The sequence below is a fragment of the Gopherus evgoodei genome, chromosome 1 (genome assembly GCF_007399415.2).
Source record: "Gopherus evgoodei ecotype Sinaloan lineage chromosome 1, rGopEvg1_v1.p, whole genome shotgun sequence".
In the NCBI taxonomy this organism is placed as follows: domain Eukaryota; kingdom Metazoa; phylum Chordata; order Testudines; family Testudinidae; genus Gopherus; species Gopherus evgoodei.
In genome coordinates, this window is record NC_044322.1 from 293,271,695 (window position 1) to 293,290,921 (window position 19,227).

At 42.5% G+C, this 19,227-nt stretch overlaps 1 protein-coding gene and 1 long non-coding RNA gene across 6 annotated transcripts in view; one reads left to right on the forward strand and one right to left on the reverse strand.

The window, feature by feature from the left end:
- Positions 1–19,227, reverse strand: part of SYT1 (synaptotagmin 1) — a 526,016-nt gene that overhangs the window by 306,415 nt on the left and 200,374 nt on the right. The gene's annotated exons all lie outside the window — the stretch shown is intronic.
- On the forward strand, positions 8,328–18,742 carry LOC115644390. Its single transcript, XR_003998487.1, has 3 exons — positions 8,328–8,454; positions 13,707–13,712; positions 18,730–18,742. It is a non-coding gene; the product is annotated as an uncharacterized LOC115644390 (long non-coding RNA).

A 19,227-nucleotide genomic window follows, 5' to 3' on the forward strand; every position in this document is an offset into this window, starting at 1 on the left:
ACAGAAGTTTCTGCTTAAATGTTTTCACATAATTTCATAATATACACAGTGCTCTCAGATCAGGCTTAATGCCAAATATTTCCCCCCAACCCCATTCTTAAACTATTAAACAAAATAAAAGTTTCTGTAGTTACTTTGGATGAAACAGCTTTAATAAGTGGAACAAGTCTCAAAGTTACTTTTAATAGCAAACTGCCTTTGAAATCAGCACACTGTACATTTTCCACCAAGCAGTCTCGAGTAGCAGGGATTTTCTGATAAGAAATGTACGTCCCTTCTTTATTGCTGTGGTTCTTGTTTTATAGTTTAGCTAACATCTTCTCCACTGCATCTCTTCTATTAGGATGTTTCAGAGTTCTAAACATGGCCCACTTCTTACACTACAGCACTGTCCTTGGATAACTCCGTAGAGAAACTCATTCCATCCCATCCATGTGTTTGACCATCGCTTTTGTGCTGACATTTCACACCTATCTCCGGCACTTTGCCCTCTTACAGGGCTCTGACTCTCTCCTGTAATAGATACCTAGCCTCCATGTGAGTTACTGAAGTCCTCGAATCATGATTTAAAGACTTCAGGTTACAAAGAATCCACTATGTACAGTAGTTTAAACCTGCTAGTGACCTGTGCCCCATGCTGCTAGGGTTGCTAATTCTGGTTGGATGCATTTCTGGAGGTTTCATCATGACAAAATCTTTAATTAAAGATTAATCTTTAATTCCTGAAGACTCCAGGACAACCCTGGAGGGTTGGCAACCCTACACGCTGCAGAGGAAGATGGAACACCCCCCCCCAGGGTCTCTGCCATTCTGACCCAGGGAAAAACTCCTTCACACCCCCAAATAATATCTGTTTTCTCCTCTAAAGCATCTTCCTCCCTCCATAGGCTAGATTGAATTTACCTAGAGGATGGTGTAAAACAAGTAGAATGATGCCTGATACCTCATGAAAAACTTCAGAGCACATTCTGTTTAGAAACTATTCTGGCATTTCCTATTTCCTGTATTTCTTTTCTCTGGCCTTTTATTACTTATGAAACTTAAAATTATGACAGAAAACCTGCTTCTTTAGGGTTCATCTGCTCCTTTTGTTAATCCCTTGGAGAAGAACAATTCTTATAAAACTGTTGATTAAATTTAAAAACTCTTACAAGTGAAAATTATCCAAGTCTTTCTTGCAAAGAATTTTTTAAAACCTCATTTGAGATGATTCTCACCAAGTGGTTAGCACAATCTCATCAAACCCACAGGTTTTGTCTGGGATAGCTCAATAAAGCGGAAATTCACTATAAATCTAGGGAAGTGGGGCAAGGAACTGCCTCTTTACCCCAGGATCAACCTGACGAGAAGACCCTGCTTTCATGGTCCACTCCTGTTACATGTGGAATGACTTGTGGAATGGAAAGCAGGTGCAGCCCTTATGATACTTCCCCTTCATTCTGGCCAACAAAACGATGGAGCAACTTCCGTGGCACTTGGATTGCATGCCTGGGCAGGGGACAGGCTGTGGTGGGATAGGTGGGCTTTGTGCATTTTCATTTCTGATCCTCAAGCTCCATAGTAACTTTAGCATAATTGCTCTCAGTGCTATGGAAATCCCTTTATTGGGGTGTCTCAGGGCATCTGTGGGATGGGTGGTCACTGGAAATAGGGCACCAATGAAACTGAACTGCCAGGGGACTAAAGGGTTTTCAGGAGGCCAACAGCCAGTGCAGAGGCACAGGGCCTCTGCACAGACAGCAGTATGCTTCCAGCATATCTGTTAAGATTTCCTTGACCACCTGCAAACCCTACCTCTTAACAAAAGAATTCAGAGGAAAATGCAAAGAGAACATAGTGAAGGCTTCATGCTTGGACCTCCTCTCATGGGCATTTCCTTAGGAGGGTGTGATTCCCACCTCAGAGGGAAAAAAAAGGAGAAAATTCAGGTAGGGAGATTTGCAGAAAATGTTACTGCAGATTGCAATATCTGCTTATAGACCTGAGATTTTTTATTCAGCTATGATTCACCACTGTCATACATTTCTTACATGAATATTAACTGCTTTCTTTGTAGCTCACAACTCCTGAAGTCTATAACTCATAATCTGTCATTCCCATTCTCCCTCAGACAAACATACTAATTCATCACCACCGGCAGCTCCGGGCACCAGCGCTCCAAGCATGTGACTGGGGCGGCAAGCTGTGGGGGGCGCCCTGCCGGTCCCTCTGAGGGCAGCAGTTAAGCAGCCTTTGGCGGCGCGCCTGCAGGAGGTCCACTGGTCCTGCGGATTCGGCGGCAGGTATACCAAAGCTGCAGGATCGGCAGACCTCCCTCAGGCAAGCTGTTGAAGGCAGCCTGCCTGCTGTGCTTGGGGTGGCAAAAAACCTAGAGCTGCCCCTGCTCACCACATTGGTTTATCAAGTCAATAAAGACACATGATTAGCAGCTATACATTTATTGAATGCTGTATACTTTAGTTATTTTTAAAAAAAATCTCCTGTTGTTGTTGCATGAATAAGGAGGATGTTGTGATCTATGTACCACTAATGTCTTCTTGCCTAAGCATCCATATTTATTTCCTGTGTTGTGTCAGTCTTTAGTTGATTGATTGCTACAGATTAGCTTTGTACCTCCAGGACACTAATGTTAATGAGAAGTTGCACCTTGGAGGGTTATCCCTGATTTAACATACTGCAACAAATGAAAGGACACTTAGAATTAAGGAGAGGGAGCTTTGTTTTGAACCCAAACAAGTACATCATAAAAAAAATTGTGGAGTTCCATAATCTCGGTGTCACAGCATTTGTATTTTTATGTACTGTATCTTAGTGAGCCTTTCGTGGAGATAGCACAGGTTTGTTTTTTTTTAAATGTTTGTGTTTTAGAATACTTTGTGTTTTAAAATTCAGTTTTATTGTAATAATGAGCCACTTTCCAGTGCTCCTGTTTAATTTATTTCAATTGAGCATTGAAACTTCAGCTGAGAAAAGATATTTGACAACCGAGGACATAATGTTCCAGCAAATAGAATTTAAAAAACCCAACAATCTCCCCCTCCCTCATAAACATAGAGTTTAATGGAGCTCTCATTAAAATACCTAATCACAGCAGCAAGCAGAAACCCTTCAAACAGATCAGAGACAATGCGTGTTATAGTCAGATAATTTAGGTACAGTTCCATTTGCTAATGTTAACAATTAAACTACCAACAAAAAGCTGAGGAAGAAGTGTGCTCTTGTAGCATTTACTGCATAATTTAAACAATGCTCCATTTGGGTCAATAGATGGGGAGAAAGTGGTGGGAGTGAAGCAGCAGGCGGCAGTTTGCAGATGGAGCAAACTAAGGGCTTGTCTACATCACAAAGTTGCAGCGCTGGTGAGGGGGTTACAGCGCTGCAACTTAGGAGGTGTACACATCTGCAGGGCATCACCAGCGCTGCAACTCCCTGTTTGCAGCGCTGGCTGTACTCCCGTTTTGTCTCGGGTGTAGAGGATCCAGCGCTGGTAATCAAGTGTAGACACTTGACCAGCGCTTTTCTTGACCTCCGTGGAATAAGCAGGTATCCCAGCATACCTGAGGAAACCTCTGGTAATCAAGCAGGTCTCCTTCCCTGCGGTTTGCAGGGGGGTTCGGGGAACGCGAGAGCAAACCGCGGCGAAGCTGGTCTCCTTCCCCGGTTTGCTCTCGCGTTCCCCGAACCCCCGTGCAAACAGGTCTCCTTCCCTGCGGTTTGCTCTCGCGTTCCCCGAATCCCCGAGCAAGCAGGTCTCCTTCCCTGCGGTTTGCTCTCGCGTTCCCCGAATCCCCGAGCAAGCAGGTCTCCTTCCCTGCGGTTTGCAGGGGGGTTCGGGGAACGCGAGAGCAAACCGCGGCGAAGCTGGTCTCCTTCCCCGGTTTGCTCTCGCGTTCCCCGAACCCCCCCTTGAAGCCGCCCAACAGCGCTGCAGTGTGGCCACATCTAACACCACTTGCAGCGCTGGTTGCTGTAAGTGTGGCCACTCTGCAGCGCTGGCCCTATACAGCTGTACTAATACAGCTGTAACAACCAGCGCTGCAAAATTGTAGATGTAGACATACCCTAAGTCCTCCAGTGTCCAAAGAGTTGATAAAAAAAATATGCAACTCTCACTAAATATTAAAAACAGTAAGGCATTGATTTAAACAGAGCCAATAATCCATTGTAATAAGAGCAAAAGCAAAGCTGCTATAGTGGTCGATGCTGACAATTAAATGTGCAGATCGTGTTATAGCAAATGGATTAATGTAGAGATGGCAACAACTTTGTATAATGCTATGCAAGCTTAACAGAAATCCATCAAAATGTGCAGCATCATCTAGAGCAGATGTGGGCAAACTATGCCCCGCGGCCACATCCGGCCCGTGGGACTGTCCTGCCCAGCCCCTGAGCTCCAGGCCAAGGAGCCTAGTCCCCGGCTCTTCCCACACTGTCCCCCCTCCTCCACAGTCATGCTGCCATGCGGGCTGCGAGCTCCTGCTGCTGCGAGCTCCTACTGCTGGTAAGGGAGGGAGGGAGAAGAGGACCCTGGGGGACAGTCAGGGACGAGGGGGTGGTTGGATGGGGCAGAGGTTCTGGGGGTGGTGGTCAGGGGACGGGGAACATGTAGGTTTGGAAGTGGGAGTCCAAGGGGGCCTGTCAGGGGGCGGGGATGTGGGTGGGTGGAAACAGGGGGCAATTAGGGGCGAGGGGTCCCAGGAGGGGGTAGTCAGGGGACGAGGAGCAGAGGGAGGTTGGATAGGGGGTGGGAGTCCTGGAGGGGGCTGTCAGGGGGTGAGGGTTTGGATAGGAGTCAGGCAGTCAGGGGACAGGGAGCAGGGGGGTTGGATAGGGGGAAGGAGTCCTGGGAGAGGGCAGTCAAGGGACAAGGAGCAAGGGGGCTTGGATGAATTGGGGCTTCTGAGGGGGGCAGTTGGTGGCAGGAAGTGGGAGAGGCCAGGGGGCAGGAGGTGGGGGCCAGGCTGTTTAGGGAGGCACAGCCTTCCCTTCCCAGCCCTCCACACAGTTGTGCAACCCCGATGTGGCCCTCAGATCAAAAATTTTTCCACCCCAATCTAGAGTGAAATACACAGCGTCATCTGAGGATCTGATATGTCTGGACAAATCAGCTTTGCTAGTTATTCATTGTTGAGAGTAAAATGTGCGCTGTAATTTTTTTTCCCCCTAAAGCATCTTCCCACAGAATACATGCCCTTCCCACAGAATACATTCTGCGTCCCCCAGTTTGAGAACCTCTTCTCTTAGCTAAGGTCAGGGAGTGAAGAAAACAGTTGAGAAAGAAAGCTTGCTCCAAAGTCCCTACTCCACCACCATCCACTGTAGCATGCTGCAAGAACTGTCAGCAGCTGGATGAGGATATGTGGATGTGAAGAAAACCGTCTTCATTCTCTCAGTTACCTCACTTAGAACTAAAAGGGCAATTGTGATGTGCACCACCAGCTGGAAGCCACCTCCATTCCATTCACAGTTTCATGGCCTGCCACAAAGCAAGGAACAGAGGGTGCGGAAGAAAGTAGGGAGTGGGTGTGACGGGGTGCTGAGCAGGAAGACTGCAGAACCAGCCCCCTGCCATACCAGCCCCAGTTAGGTGAATAAAGTGGAGCTGGCTAGAAAGAACCTGCCCTAAATGGGAAATGAGAGCCAGCTGCCAGCCCAATTAGCCCAAGGCTATATAAGAGGCTGGGAAGTAGGAAGCTAGGGTGGTGGGGTGGAGAAGAGTGAGCGAGTGTAGGCAGGGAGAAAGCCCTTCCCTTCTGGGTTCAGACACAAGGAAGTCAGAGCTGTGTACGCTGTATGGTATGAAGGTGGTGAGAGCACAAACTTGTAAATAAAAGCACCAGTGGTTTCAGAACCCAAGGGTCTCTGCGTGATTTTATCTGAGCCTAGCAGAGGCAGGAGCCAGGAGGGCCAGGTGCACTCTGTTACAGTGGGACATTAGGAACACAGGTGATGAGTGACAATGGAGGATATGTTAGACTAAGGAGGACAATTTATGTCACAGGGGTCAGGGACCTTTTCTGGGGAGTAAGGAGAGAGACAGAAGGGAAGGGGTTCGGGTGGATTTGGGAGAGGGAAAGAGAGACAAAGATCTGGAGAAAAGGGTAAAAATGAGAGATAGGAATCATAGAATCGTAGAACTGCAAGGAACCTTGAGAGGTCATCTAGTCCTGTCCCCTGCACTTATGACAGGACTAATTATCTAGACCATTCCTGATAGGCGTTTGTCTAATCTGCTCTTAAAAATCTCCAGTGATGGCGATTTCACAACCTCCCTAGGCAATTTATTTTAGTGCTTAACCACCCTGAGAGTTGGGAAGTTTTTCCTTAATATCCAACCTAAACTTCCCTTGCTTCAATTTAAGCCCATTGCACCTTGTCCTATCCTCAGCGATTAAGAAAAACAAATTTTTCTTCCTCCTCCTCCTCCTCCTCCTAACCATTTACATACTTGAAAAGTATCATAGACTCATAGACTCATAGGTCAGAAGGGACCAATATGATCATCTAGTCTGACCTCCTGCACAAGGCAGGCCACAGAACCCTACCCATCCACTTTTATAACAACCCCTAACCCAGGACTGAGTTACTGAAATCCTCAAAACTGGTTTGAAGACCTCAAACTGCAGAGAATCGACCAGCATCACGTCCCCTCTCAGTCTTCTCTTTTCCAGATTTAACGAACTCAACTTTTTCAATCTTCCCTCATAGGTCATGTTTTCTAGACCTTTAACCATTTTTGTTGCTCTTCTTTGGACTCTCTCCAATTTGTCCACATCCTTCCTGAAATGTGGCCCAGAACTGGACACAATACTCCAATTGAGGCCTAATCAGAGAGGAGTAGACTGGAAGAATTACTTCTTGTGTGTTGCTACAATCCTCCTAATACATCCCAGAAGGATTTTTGCTTTTTTTTTTTTTTTTTTGCAACAACATTACACAGCTGATTCACTTTTACCTTGTGGTCCACTATGACCCCCAGATCCCTTTCCTCAGTACTCATTCCTATGTAGTCATTTCCCATTTTGTATGTGTGCAATTGATTGTTCCTTCCTCAGTGGAGTACTTTGCATTTGTCCTTATTGAATTTCATCTTATTTACTTCAGACCATTTCTCCAGTTTGTCCAGATCATTTTGAATTTTAATCCTGTCCTCCAAAGCACTTGCCACCTCCCTGCTTGGTATCATCTGCAAACTTTACAAGCGTACTCTGTATGCCATTATCTAAATAATTGATGAAGATATTGAACAGAACCAGACCCAGAACTGATCCCTGTTGGACCCCGCTCGTTATGCCCTTCCAGCATGATTGTGAACCACTGATAACTACCCTCTGGGAATGGTTTTCCAACCAGTTTTGCACCCACCTTATAGCAGCTCCATCTAGGCTGCATTTCCCTAGTTTGTTTATGAGAAGGTCATGTGAGAGAGTATCAAAAGCCTTACTAAAGTCAAGATATACCACATCTACTGCTTCCCTACTATCCACAAGGCTTGTTACTTGTCAAAGAAACCTATCAGGTTGGTTTAACATGATTTGTTTTTGACAAATTCATGATGATGGTTACTTATCACCTTATTATCTTCTAGATGTTTGCAAATTGATTGCTTAATTACTGCTCCATTATCTTTCCAGGTGCAGTAGTTAAGCTGACTGGTCTGCAGTTTCCTGGGCTGTCCTTATTTCCCTTTTTATAGATGGGCATTAGATTTGCCCTTTCACTGTCTTCTTGGAATCTCTCTTGTCTTCCATGACTTCTCAAAGATAAAATCGCTAATGGCTCAGATATCTCCTCAGTCAACTCCTAGAGTATTCTAGGATGCATTTCATCAGGCCCTAATTTAATTTAATCTAATTTGTCCAAGTACTTTTTAACTTGTTCTTTCCTTATTTTAGCCTCTTCTGTTCCTACCTCATTTTGACTGACATTCACAACGTCAGATGTCCGATCACCACCAATCTTCTTGGTGAAACAAAGAAGTCATTAAACACCTCTGCCATTTCCACATTTTCTGTTGTTATTTTTCTCTCCTCATTGAGTAATGGGCCTACCCTGTCCTTGGCCTTCCTCTTGCTTCTAATGTATTTGTAGAATGTTTTCTTGTTACCCTTTATGGCTCTGGCTAGTTTGATCTTGTTTTGTGCCTTGGCCTTACTAATTTTGTCCCTACATATTTGTGTTATTTGTTTATATTCATCCTTTGTAATTTGACATAGTTTCCACTATTAGAAGGACTCTTTTTTTTCCAATTTTTAGATCACTGAAGATCTCCTGGTTAAGCCAGGGTGGTCTCTTGAAGTACTTCATATCCTTCTTGTGCAGTGGAATATTTTCCTCTTGTGCCTTTAATAATATCTCTTTGAAAAACTGCAAACTGTCTTCTGTTGTTTTCCCCTTTAGACTTACTTCCCATGGGATCTTACCTAACAACTCTCTGAGTTTGCTAAAGTCTGCGTTCTGGAATTCCATTGTCTTTATTTTGCTGTATTCCCTCCTACCATTCCTTAGAATTATGAACGCTACCATTTCATGATCACTTTCACCCCAGTTGCCTTCCACTTTCAAATTCTCAACCGGTTCTTCTCTATTTGTCAAAATCAAATCTAGAACAGCCTCTCCCTGGTAGCTGTCTCCACCTTCTGAAATAAAAATTTGTCTCCAATACATTCCAAGAACTTATTGGATAATCTGTGGCCTGCTGTGTTATTTTCCCAACAGATGTCTGGGTAGTTGAAGTCCCCCATCACCACCAAATCCTGTGCTTTGGATGATTTTGTTAGCTGTTTAAAAAAAAGCCTCACACACCTCTTCTTCCTGGTTAGGTGGTTTGAAGTAGACCCCTGCCATGACATCACCCTTGTTTTTACTCCTTTTATCCATACCCAGAGACTTTCAACAAGCCTGTCTCCTATTTCCATCTCAACCTCAGTCCATATGTATACATTTTTAATATATAAGGCAACATCTCCTCCCTTTTTCCTCTGCTGGTCCTTCCTGAGCAAGCTGTACCCTTCTATACCTATACCTTCTATACCATGTGTATTATCCCACCAAGTCTCTGTGATGCCAACTATGTCATAGTTGTGTTTATTTACTAGCATTTTTGAGTTCTTCCTGCTTATTCCCCATACTTCTCGCATTAGTATATAGATATCTAAGTTCTGGCTTGTCTCTCCTTTATCCCTGCTATAACAGCCTATGCCCCCCTCTCCAAATTCCAAACCTTCTTCCAGGTCTCCATGTTCTTGACTTATGGTACCTATGGGCTTTGGTCACCTGCCCCCTTCGAATCTAGTTTAAACCCCTCCTCACTAGGTTAGCCAGTCTGTATCCAATTATGCTCTTCACCTTCCTCAATAGACAGACCCCATCTCTGCTTAGCAGTCCTTCTTCCTGGAACAGCATCCCATAGTCAAGGAAGCCAAAGCCCTCCTGGTGACACCGTCTTCGCAGCCAGGCATTCACTTCCAGGATGCATCTGTCTCTGCCTGGGCCACTACCCTGGACTGGAAGAATCAACAACACCTCCTGCACTCCCAACTCCCTCACCCTTACTCCCAGAACCATGTAGTCACTTTTAATCTGCTGAGGGTAATGCCTTACACTATCATTAGTGCCCACGTGGATGAGTAGGAAAGGGTAGTAGTCACAGGGCAGGATGATCCTCGACAATCCCTCCATAACATCTCGGATAGTGGCCCCGGGCAGGCAGCATACCTCCTGGGATGCCATATCAGGGCAACAGATGGATGCCTCCGTCCCCCTCAGAAGACAGTCACCAATTCCCACTACCCTGTGTTTCTTCCTGGGAGTGGTGGCTGTGATCCTCCCAGCTTTGGGGATACATGGCTTCTCCTCGTCCTCTGGGGGTGATTCCTCATCGCTCATTGCCAGGGCAGCATATCAGTTTTCCATCACATGATATGGTGGATGGGTTGGGGAAGGGGTGGAGCACTGCCTGCTGCCAGAAGTAACTATCTGCCAGTGTCCTCCCTGTGACAGAGCCATATCCTCTTCCTCTGGTGGTGAGAGAGCAATCCTCTGTGGCTGGATAGCTTCCTCAGTCTTGAATGTCTCTATGTGAATACTCTCAAGGAATCCCTCATGGGCACAGATGCTCCTCAGCCTGGACACCTCCCTCCTGTAGCTCTCCCACCTGCTTCCTGAGAAATTCCACCAGCAGGCACCTATCACACTGGATGGTCCCCCAGCCTGGCTTTCTCAGAGTGGGAAATACAGGCCACAGTCTCTGCAAATCCACACCAGGATCTGGGTAGAGGCACCCATGGTTAGGCTGTCTGTCTGGATACAGGTGCAGATGGAGGAAACAGGAGCAGCATTGGCACTGGCAATGCAGCCCTTCCTAACCATAGTGACTATATTACAACTCCCACCTACAAATTCTCTCTCAAACTCCCTTTTTTGCTAGCTCTTCTTGGTGCTTAGCCTCTGGCTCTTAAGGCTCTCTCTCCTAGGTCAGCCCTACTCCCTCATTAATCACACAGGGGAGGGTGATCACGAGGCTGATCAAAGACGATCAAGGATGATCCACGGAACAAAGGCTCAAAACAGTCCCCAAACACACAATCCCAACTGACCCAGTAACTGAAATAACTGAAAACAACTGAAATAACCTGAAAGAGAAAGAAAAACTCAAACAGCCAGACAAACTCACTCAGCCCAGTGTTAGTACTCGCACCTTGTTCATTCAGCAGGAGAATCTCCTTCTCCCACTCTCAAACTTCCCTGTTTGCGGGGGTAAGATGAGTAAAACTCAAAGGAGAGATGAGGGCATGAAAAAATGCGGGATGGTAAGGGCTAAATGGTAGGAAGAAAAAAAAAAAGAGGCGGCAGCAGATCAAGATGGTAATATATCAGAACATTCCCCTTCCCTTCCCTTTTCCCAATCCCCATGACTCACATGTTGAAATTATAACAAAAACAAGGATACTGATGACTAAAAGCCCACTATGGAACTGAATTCTGAGCATTCATCAAACTTAGACCAACTATTTTCAAGCCACAAGAAATCAAGGAAAGCTAACAGGAATTTAAAGGCGTCTCTAGTTAACAACAGCTTAAATAAAAATGGTCTCAACATAATTAGACGCAGAGAAAATTCATTACCTAATATTTCACCATAACAGCTTCTTCTATGTATTTATGGTCTATCAAGCAAATAGATATTTATGGAGCTTTCAAAGTCTGAATTAATAATAATAAATAACATTTAGCATTTCTGTAGCTTTTATATATTCAAAGTGCTATGTAAACATTAACTAATTAAAAGCCCAGTCCCATTTCCATTTAAGTCAATGACAAAAGTCCTACTGACTTCAGGGCAGGATTATCCTCACAAAAACTCTGGGAAGCATGCAATTACAATCATCCTTATTTCAAAGGTTGGGAGACTGGCTCAGAGAACATTTAAGTGAGTTGCTCAGGGGCACATAGAAAGTTATTGGAAGATCTGGTATTAACAGTCAGAATTTCCTGACTCTGCATCCTATATTTGTTCCTCTAGACCACTGCACAATATTACTGATGACACCATGAAAAAAGTCTCGTGTGCACACCTCCCCGCCCCTTAAAATGTATATAAAATAAATCCATAGGGTCCAAAATATGGGGTGTGGAGAAAGAGAACATGGGAACAATAGTGATCATATTAATAATCAGTCTTAAGAAAAAATGTCTTTCTGTGTTTCTTCAAAGAGGAAAGAGCTGGAGACAAACAAGTGGAGAAGAGAACATCCCAAGGTATGATTCCCTTTACTCAATTGAAAATGAATATGCAAAAAAGCCATGGTAAGTTCCCTGGGAAGCAGTTGGTGTCTGAGTGCATTTGAGTGCGCCACTCATATGGTAGGTCTCAAATGGTAATTATGGGCAATAAAAACAAGGAAAATGCCAATTTACTGCAACTCTGTCACTTGGCACTGTGAAGATGTGCCAGTGGGAGGAAGTACAGGGAAATTCTCCCTTTGTAACCCCACAAAGGGTTGAGTGCAAGAAAAATGTAAGGTAAAAAAGAATGACGGCTAATTATAGGTCTGTCAGTCTGACATGTATCCCAGGCAAGATAATGGAGAGGCTGATAAGGGACTTGATTAATAAAGAATTAAGGAAGGATAAAACAGTTAATGTCAATCAATATGGGTTTATGAAAAACAGATCCTGTCAAATTAATGTTTTTTTTAAAGAGATTATTACCTTTATCAACCAAATTTGTAGTGTTGATGCAATGTACATAGAGTTCTGTCAGGCACTGACTTAGTACTGCACAACATCTTAATTAAAAAATTACAATGATATAAAATTAACATGGCACACATCATATTATTAAAAGCTGGCTACCTAATGGGTCTCAAAATACTACTGTCAACAGGAAATCACCATTGAACTGGTCTGTTTCTAGTGGGGGTCTCACATGGATCTGTTCTTGGTCTTACATTTTTTAACATTGTTATCAATGACCTGGAAGAAATTTCACTTAAAATATTAAAGTGACAAATATACAGCAACTGAAATGTAACTACTGCAGATTTCTACTTTACTTACAGTTTAGAACAAAACAAAGATACTCCTTGTATAAATAAGGGCATTAATACACTTTTTGAAAGGTCTAAATACATAATTACATAGTCTAGAAAGTAATTCACATGTTAAAAGCTCCCTAAATACATATTTGCCCAACAGACCATAACTCCTCAGAAGGAATCGTTGTGGTCTATGGGATAAATTCATAATTGCATAGCTAATAGTTTTAAACTGCACTTTAATAGACCTTTCGGGGTTCCTAAATTACTGCTAAAAACCTTTAAACATCCTATTTGTGTTCTGGGTCTGATTCAAATTAAAGAGTCACATTCTGTATCACGTGTTGCCCAGAGCACAATTCTGTTAAAAAAAATTAATAGTTAAGGTTCTATGTCCCAAGTGACATGTTATTCTTTTTCTTACCCTCTTGCTCTAAAGTATAAGTTCTCAACTGGAGACCACCATGAACATGTAGGTGTGTGAATAAGTGCCCAGGTGTCAAGACCACTTGACCCTTCCTATATTGTTAAATGGCAGGGGATGGCCTCTGCTACATGAGAGAAGGATTCTGGGCACGTCATGGTATGGAAAAGTTAAATAGTATTAACAGAGTTTTGTGAATGGTGAGGGATCTTACCCAGTGTTGTTAAATCTCTCAGTGAATGGTATCACAGGTCTAATAATATTTGTTTTTATTCCTAAAGCCCCAGCTCCTGGATTCATGCAATTCAGACAAAAAAGTAGTAAGATTCTAGCCTTCATGGTTGTGAAGAAAGTTTGAAAATGTGACCCAAGCGCAGTGTCAGGGCTCAGAAACCAGAAGGCAAGTAAAAAAAAAAACAACAACAACAAAACCAACCCCACGTCTATTATTCTTTAAAAAACTTCCATGATTTTCAAGCCAATCTCATGATTTTCAATTACCTGATTTATGATGTTTGAGTGCTTGGGCTTGGTAGCACTGCTTATTTGTCATTGTATAGCAATGCCTAGGCATAAACAATGTTATTGAAGATGTAGCTTTAAACTTGGCTTACAGCCACCTGTTGTCTTGCCTTTAAAAATATATATATATTTATAAATTAGACCATGTTATGTACCTGTAATTAAGAAAGCTTCTGCCTTCAGCTCAGATCAGAGCTGTATTGCATTTGGAGTTGTGGGAGCTGCTTGTTAACACTCCAAAAAATTGAAGTGAAAGGTGATTTTCTTGCCTCTGAAAGAGTTCACTCTCATTCTGGATGCTACTAAATCATTTCTGTCCCATTACTGAGAGGAAACAGAAAAATACATCTCCAATGCAAAATTATTTTTATTCAAAATGCCCTCAGCAGCATCAAGTAACAGATATTTTTAAAATAATTCCTAGGGGAAGAAAGTCGAAGACCCTTACAAGGTCTTCATCTCCTTCACCCCAGCTCACATATCAAAATGAACACAATGCCAGATCACCAGTAATGCAAAATATTTTTAAGAAATCAAGTATAAACTTCTCTAGCAATGTGCATTTAACATATTTTGCAAAGCAGTTGTATCCTTCATTGGTTATGGTTCTGAAAAAGTATTCGTATACTAAGAAAATGAATGACTAGGCCTCCCAACCCTCTCTCCCTTCTCTCTACAAGAAGCTCAATGTTAAAATATTGGCAGCATATCACTGACTCAAAACAGACGAAGGTCAAGTTTGATTTTAATATGTTCCAGACATACCTTTTCGCACACTGGATGAACCCATTTAAAATCAGTTTGATCTTCAGCCAATTGAACAAAATGTCTCTAACCTTAGGTCCAAAAAAAAATGTGTACAGGCTGAGCATTTGATTCAAAATCTCAGTGAGTGTGATATTTATGGTGGCTACAAATCCCTAAAATGAAAGTCTACATTGGAAATCTTTGAAAGAAAAACAAACAGGAAGACAAGAAAAAGTAGCATTGAAGAATAAGTCTTTACACAGAGCTTATCCAAAACTACCAAATTATTTTTAGAAGATAATAAAGACTCAATATCATGAGCTAGCATTATCTGCACACTGGAGAATGATCTCAGCCAGGCAAGATTAAATTATACATGCAGTTATTTGTAACATACTATTGAGAAGTCAAAGTTAAACCTTGTGTGCCATAACTGTCAAACATCTGGATCGATAGAAAAGAGAATTCTGATTGTCTCATAAGACAAAGTCAGTAAGGTATGTCAAGAGGTATGACAGGTTTGTGACATTTGCTATCTCTAGCATTTTAATGAAATATGGGTTGGAGATTACTGACTGGTAATTAAATAAATTTGTATCTGACTCCAAAGTGATTTTCTCCTGAATGAGGGAGGATGTGAAGGGACAGTCTTTGATCCAAAGAAAGAAAAACAACTGCTGATCACACTGTGCTTGACATGTGCACGCCAGGTTGTTGATTGCAGCTCGGAGAAGTGCATGTCTTATTTACTTGTTTTAAATGCAGGAATATGGCACAGTTGGAACTATGATGAGGTAGTAAAAAAAAACCTAATAATTTGTGACTTGAACAGCTTTTCTGAACAGAGATTTTTTCCACAAAATGTTAAATACAATCCACAACCAAAGAAAATCTTTCACATAAATTACAGCTTCCACCTTACAGAAGAAGTGGAACTGCTAAACACTGAGGATAGGGTGGAGATTAAAGATAATCTAGGACTGGTCTAACATCGAAACAAATACTTTTCCTCAGTTTTTAATAAAGGTAACAAGGACCTTAGGAGTAGTGGCAGAGGATCTCTTTCTTTGAGAGGATGACTGATTTTTTTAATACCAAGGAAATGTAGTAGATCTAACCTACTTGGATTTCAGTAAGACATTTGATACATTTCTACATGGGAAATTATTAGGGAATTGTAGAAGATGGGGATCAATACAAGAATTGAAAGATGGATAGGGAATGGTTGAAGGGAAGAATACAACAGGCCAGAGTGAAAGGTGAACTATCAGGCTGGTGGGAGGTTACTAGTGGAGTTCCTCAGGGATCGGTCTTGGGTCCAATCTTATTTAACATTTTCATTAATGACCTTCGCACAAAAAGTGAGCGCATATTAAAAATATTTGCAGATGACAAAGTTGGGAGGTGTCGCCAATAAGGAGGAGGACTGGAATATCATACAAGATCTGGATGATCTTGAAAATTGGAGTAAAAAAATGGGATGAAATTTAATAAAGTGCAGGGTCACGCACACATTTTTTTGCTATAAGCTGGGGATTCATCAGTTGCAAGCAACAGAGGAGGAGAAAGACCTCAGTGTTTTGGTCGATCACAGGATGACTGTGAGCTGCCAGTGTGATGTGGTCATGAAAAAGGCTAATGCAATCTTAGGATGCATCAGGTAAGGTATTTCTAGTAGAGACAGGGAAGTGTTAGTACCATTATAACAAGGCACTGGTGAGACCTCATTTGGAATACTGTGTGCAATTCAGATCTCCCATGTTTAAGAAAGATGAATTCAAACCAGAACTGGCGCAGAGAAGGGTTACTAGAATGATCAGAGAAATAGAGAACTTATCTTGCAAGAGGAGACTTAAGGAGCTTGGCTTGTTTAGCCCAATCAAAGACAGGCTGAGAGGAGATATGTTTGCTCTCTGTATATCCATCAGAAGGGTTAAACACCAGGAAGAGAGAGGAATTATTTAAGTGCCAATGTTGGCCCAAGAACAAATGGATATAAACTGGCCATTGACAAGTTTAGGCATGAAATTAGAAGAAGATTTCTAACCATCAGAGGAGTGTGAAGTTCTGGGACAGTCTCCCAGAAGGATTAGTGGAGGCAAAAAATCTAAGTGGTTTCAAGACTGAGCTTGATTAATTTATGGAGGAAATAGTATGATGAGATTATCTACAATGTTATCTATCTAATAGCCCATATACAACTGCTAGTAGCAAATATTATTCCTGAGGGAATTCTGCGCAAAAAAACAAACAAACAAACAAACAAACAATATTTTAAAAGTCTGCAAAATTCTGCAGATTTTATTTGTCAATAAGTAAATGTGAAGTCTCCAGTATGGCAGTGGAAAGCTCAGGTGACTGGCTGCAAAGAGGTGGGAGCTCACCTTGCAGCCCTCTCTGCCCCCCCTGGGCCACAGACTGAGCAGTGAGGCTGCAGCTGGCCCTGACACAGTGCAAGGGCCAGGCCTGCCCTAGAAACACTTTGGCACCTTACTCCTCTGCAACAGACATACCAGGTGTGGGCAGGCAGGCTGAGCTCAGCAGGATCCAAGCATATTGGGGGGGGAAGAGGGTTCTCTGTTGGGGCAATCTGGGTGTGGGCAGCTCAGTGAGGAATTTGGATGCACAGTGGCTCATTGGGTGGTTCTGACTGTGTAGGGGAGCGTCAAGGTGAGGGTGGTTGGGCTCAGCGGGGGGGGGGGGTCTGGGTGTGGGCACTCACTATTGTACAGAAAACAGGAATGGCTCCCAGCATACAGAAAGAGAGCACAACCAACATAAGAACCCAGGAGGTGGTATCCAGCTGCAGAGTCAGCAAGCGGCACCCTCTTTCAGCTGGGTAGCCCTGCACTCACAGAAATGGCGCGCAGGGGGCAAGGCAGTGGCACATCACCCAGTGTGCCCCCCCAATGCCTCACCTCTGTTTTCTGGACATGGGCAGTGGCACAAAATTCTCAAGGAGTAAAATATTTCGAAGGGCCAGAAATGGGGAGGGCTCTGAGTTACTACAGAAAATTATTTTCCAGGTACCTGGCTGGTGGATCTAACTGATTGCCTTATTTAGGGTCAGGAAGAAATCTTCCCCCAGGTCAGATTGGCAAAGATCCTGGTTCTTTTGGGGGGGGTGGGGCAGGGGACTTCCTCTGTAGTGTGGGGCATGGCTCATTTGCTGGTTTAAACTAGAGTATGTGGTGGATTCTTTGTAACTTGATGACTTTAAATCATGATTTGAGGACTGCAGTAACTCAACCAGAGGTTATGGCTCTATTGCAGGAGTGGGTAGATGAGGTTCTGTAGCCTGCAATGTGCTGTTCAGACCAGGGGATCACAATTGTCCTTTCGGGCCTTAAAGTCTACATGAAACAAGGAAAGCAAAGAAATTCAAAGTGCAAGCTTCTTGATGCATGGATCACAGACCCAATAAACTGCAGTAGCTTCCTTGGAAATGTTGTAGCCAGTCATGTCACTCCTGCTGCCAAATGTACATACACACTTAATTTTCATGCAAAAAATCCTGATTTTTTTCAAATGGAAAAATGTTCCCAGGAGTGTGTGTAGTAACCTAATTTAAAGTCACAGTAGCGTGTTAGTTATTTCGTATTTCAAAATGTCAAAAGTTAGTAAACCAACACACTTACCATGTACTTACTTTTCTATCTAAAGTGAAAATATTCTGTGAATTACAAAGAAGCATATTAAGCCAGTAAATTTGCAGTTATAGGGTATAAAATCTTTAAATCACTATTTGAGGACTTCAGTAACTCAGTCAGATGTTAGGTGTCTATTACAATGTGCAGGAGGTCAGACTAGATGAGCACGATTGTCCCTTCTGACCTTAAAGTCTATGAGTAAATGAGTCTAGAGCAGGTGAAATTCCACTGTTGTACCTCGGGTAATTCAACTGAAGCTGACAGAGCCACATCAATGCTGAATTTGACCCATAATTTTTAAGAAGCTGCTCCTTCTTTTATTTGCAGGGCACAGGGCAACACACACACACACACACACACACACACACACACTTACACTTTCAGGGTTGCATCCTTATATGTCAGAATTAATTTACACAGTGGAGTTGAAAACCGTGGAAAAACGGATTTATAATAGAAAATTTGACAACCAATGATTTCATATTTAGAGTCCATGGACAATAGACAAAAATATTACCAGCCCGTCATTTGTTTTAATGGCTAAATTCTCAGGGGGAAAAAAGTGACTTCTAGGGCACTTGGCAAGTATATGTTTGCCAACTGAAGAAAAAGCTAAGAAGCAGAAGATTGATTATTCTCTGCTATTTAATTTATCAAGCTGCTAAAATGATAGACGACAACTAAACTGAAGCCCCAAGGAGGTATGTAGACAGCCATTTTGCAAAATTAGGTTGCATAACTAGTATATCTCAAAACACTACAGAATCTAAATCTATGTCTGAGGTTTCTCAGCTGAAAATGTAATGTTGTAGCCCTAATATCAGATACAGACAAGTGATGGGGGAAGGAAAATAGTTTTTGGGCATAAGAATTCATGAGCAGGACAGTCACAAAGAATGTACTGCTTTCACCAGTTCTTAGAAGACAACAACAAGACAGATAAAAACAAATAAATCATACTATTCTGTGCAAATGCTATACCCTGCAGTAACAAAAAGTCTGGACTTTAATAGAAATTATGTAAAATCAATTTATGTGAGAACACTATGGAGTAAGTCAGGTAGTCTGGGCATTAGAATGAATTATTTTATCCATAGCTGTGGTATATGTACACAAGTTTTGATGGGCAATCAGAAAACTAGGAGCATGGGGAATGAGAGTGACTGCATGCTGCTTCTAGATTTTAAAGCATGTACATTATTTTAATGAAACATAACATTATCCTGATTGCCATGAAAGATTCAGAAAGCACTGACTTATTTCTTTTCAATTCTTTATAAATCCATCTTATACAAAATTGACCGTTTCAAAATCAAAATCTTCTTATACGATCTGTTTATTTGGA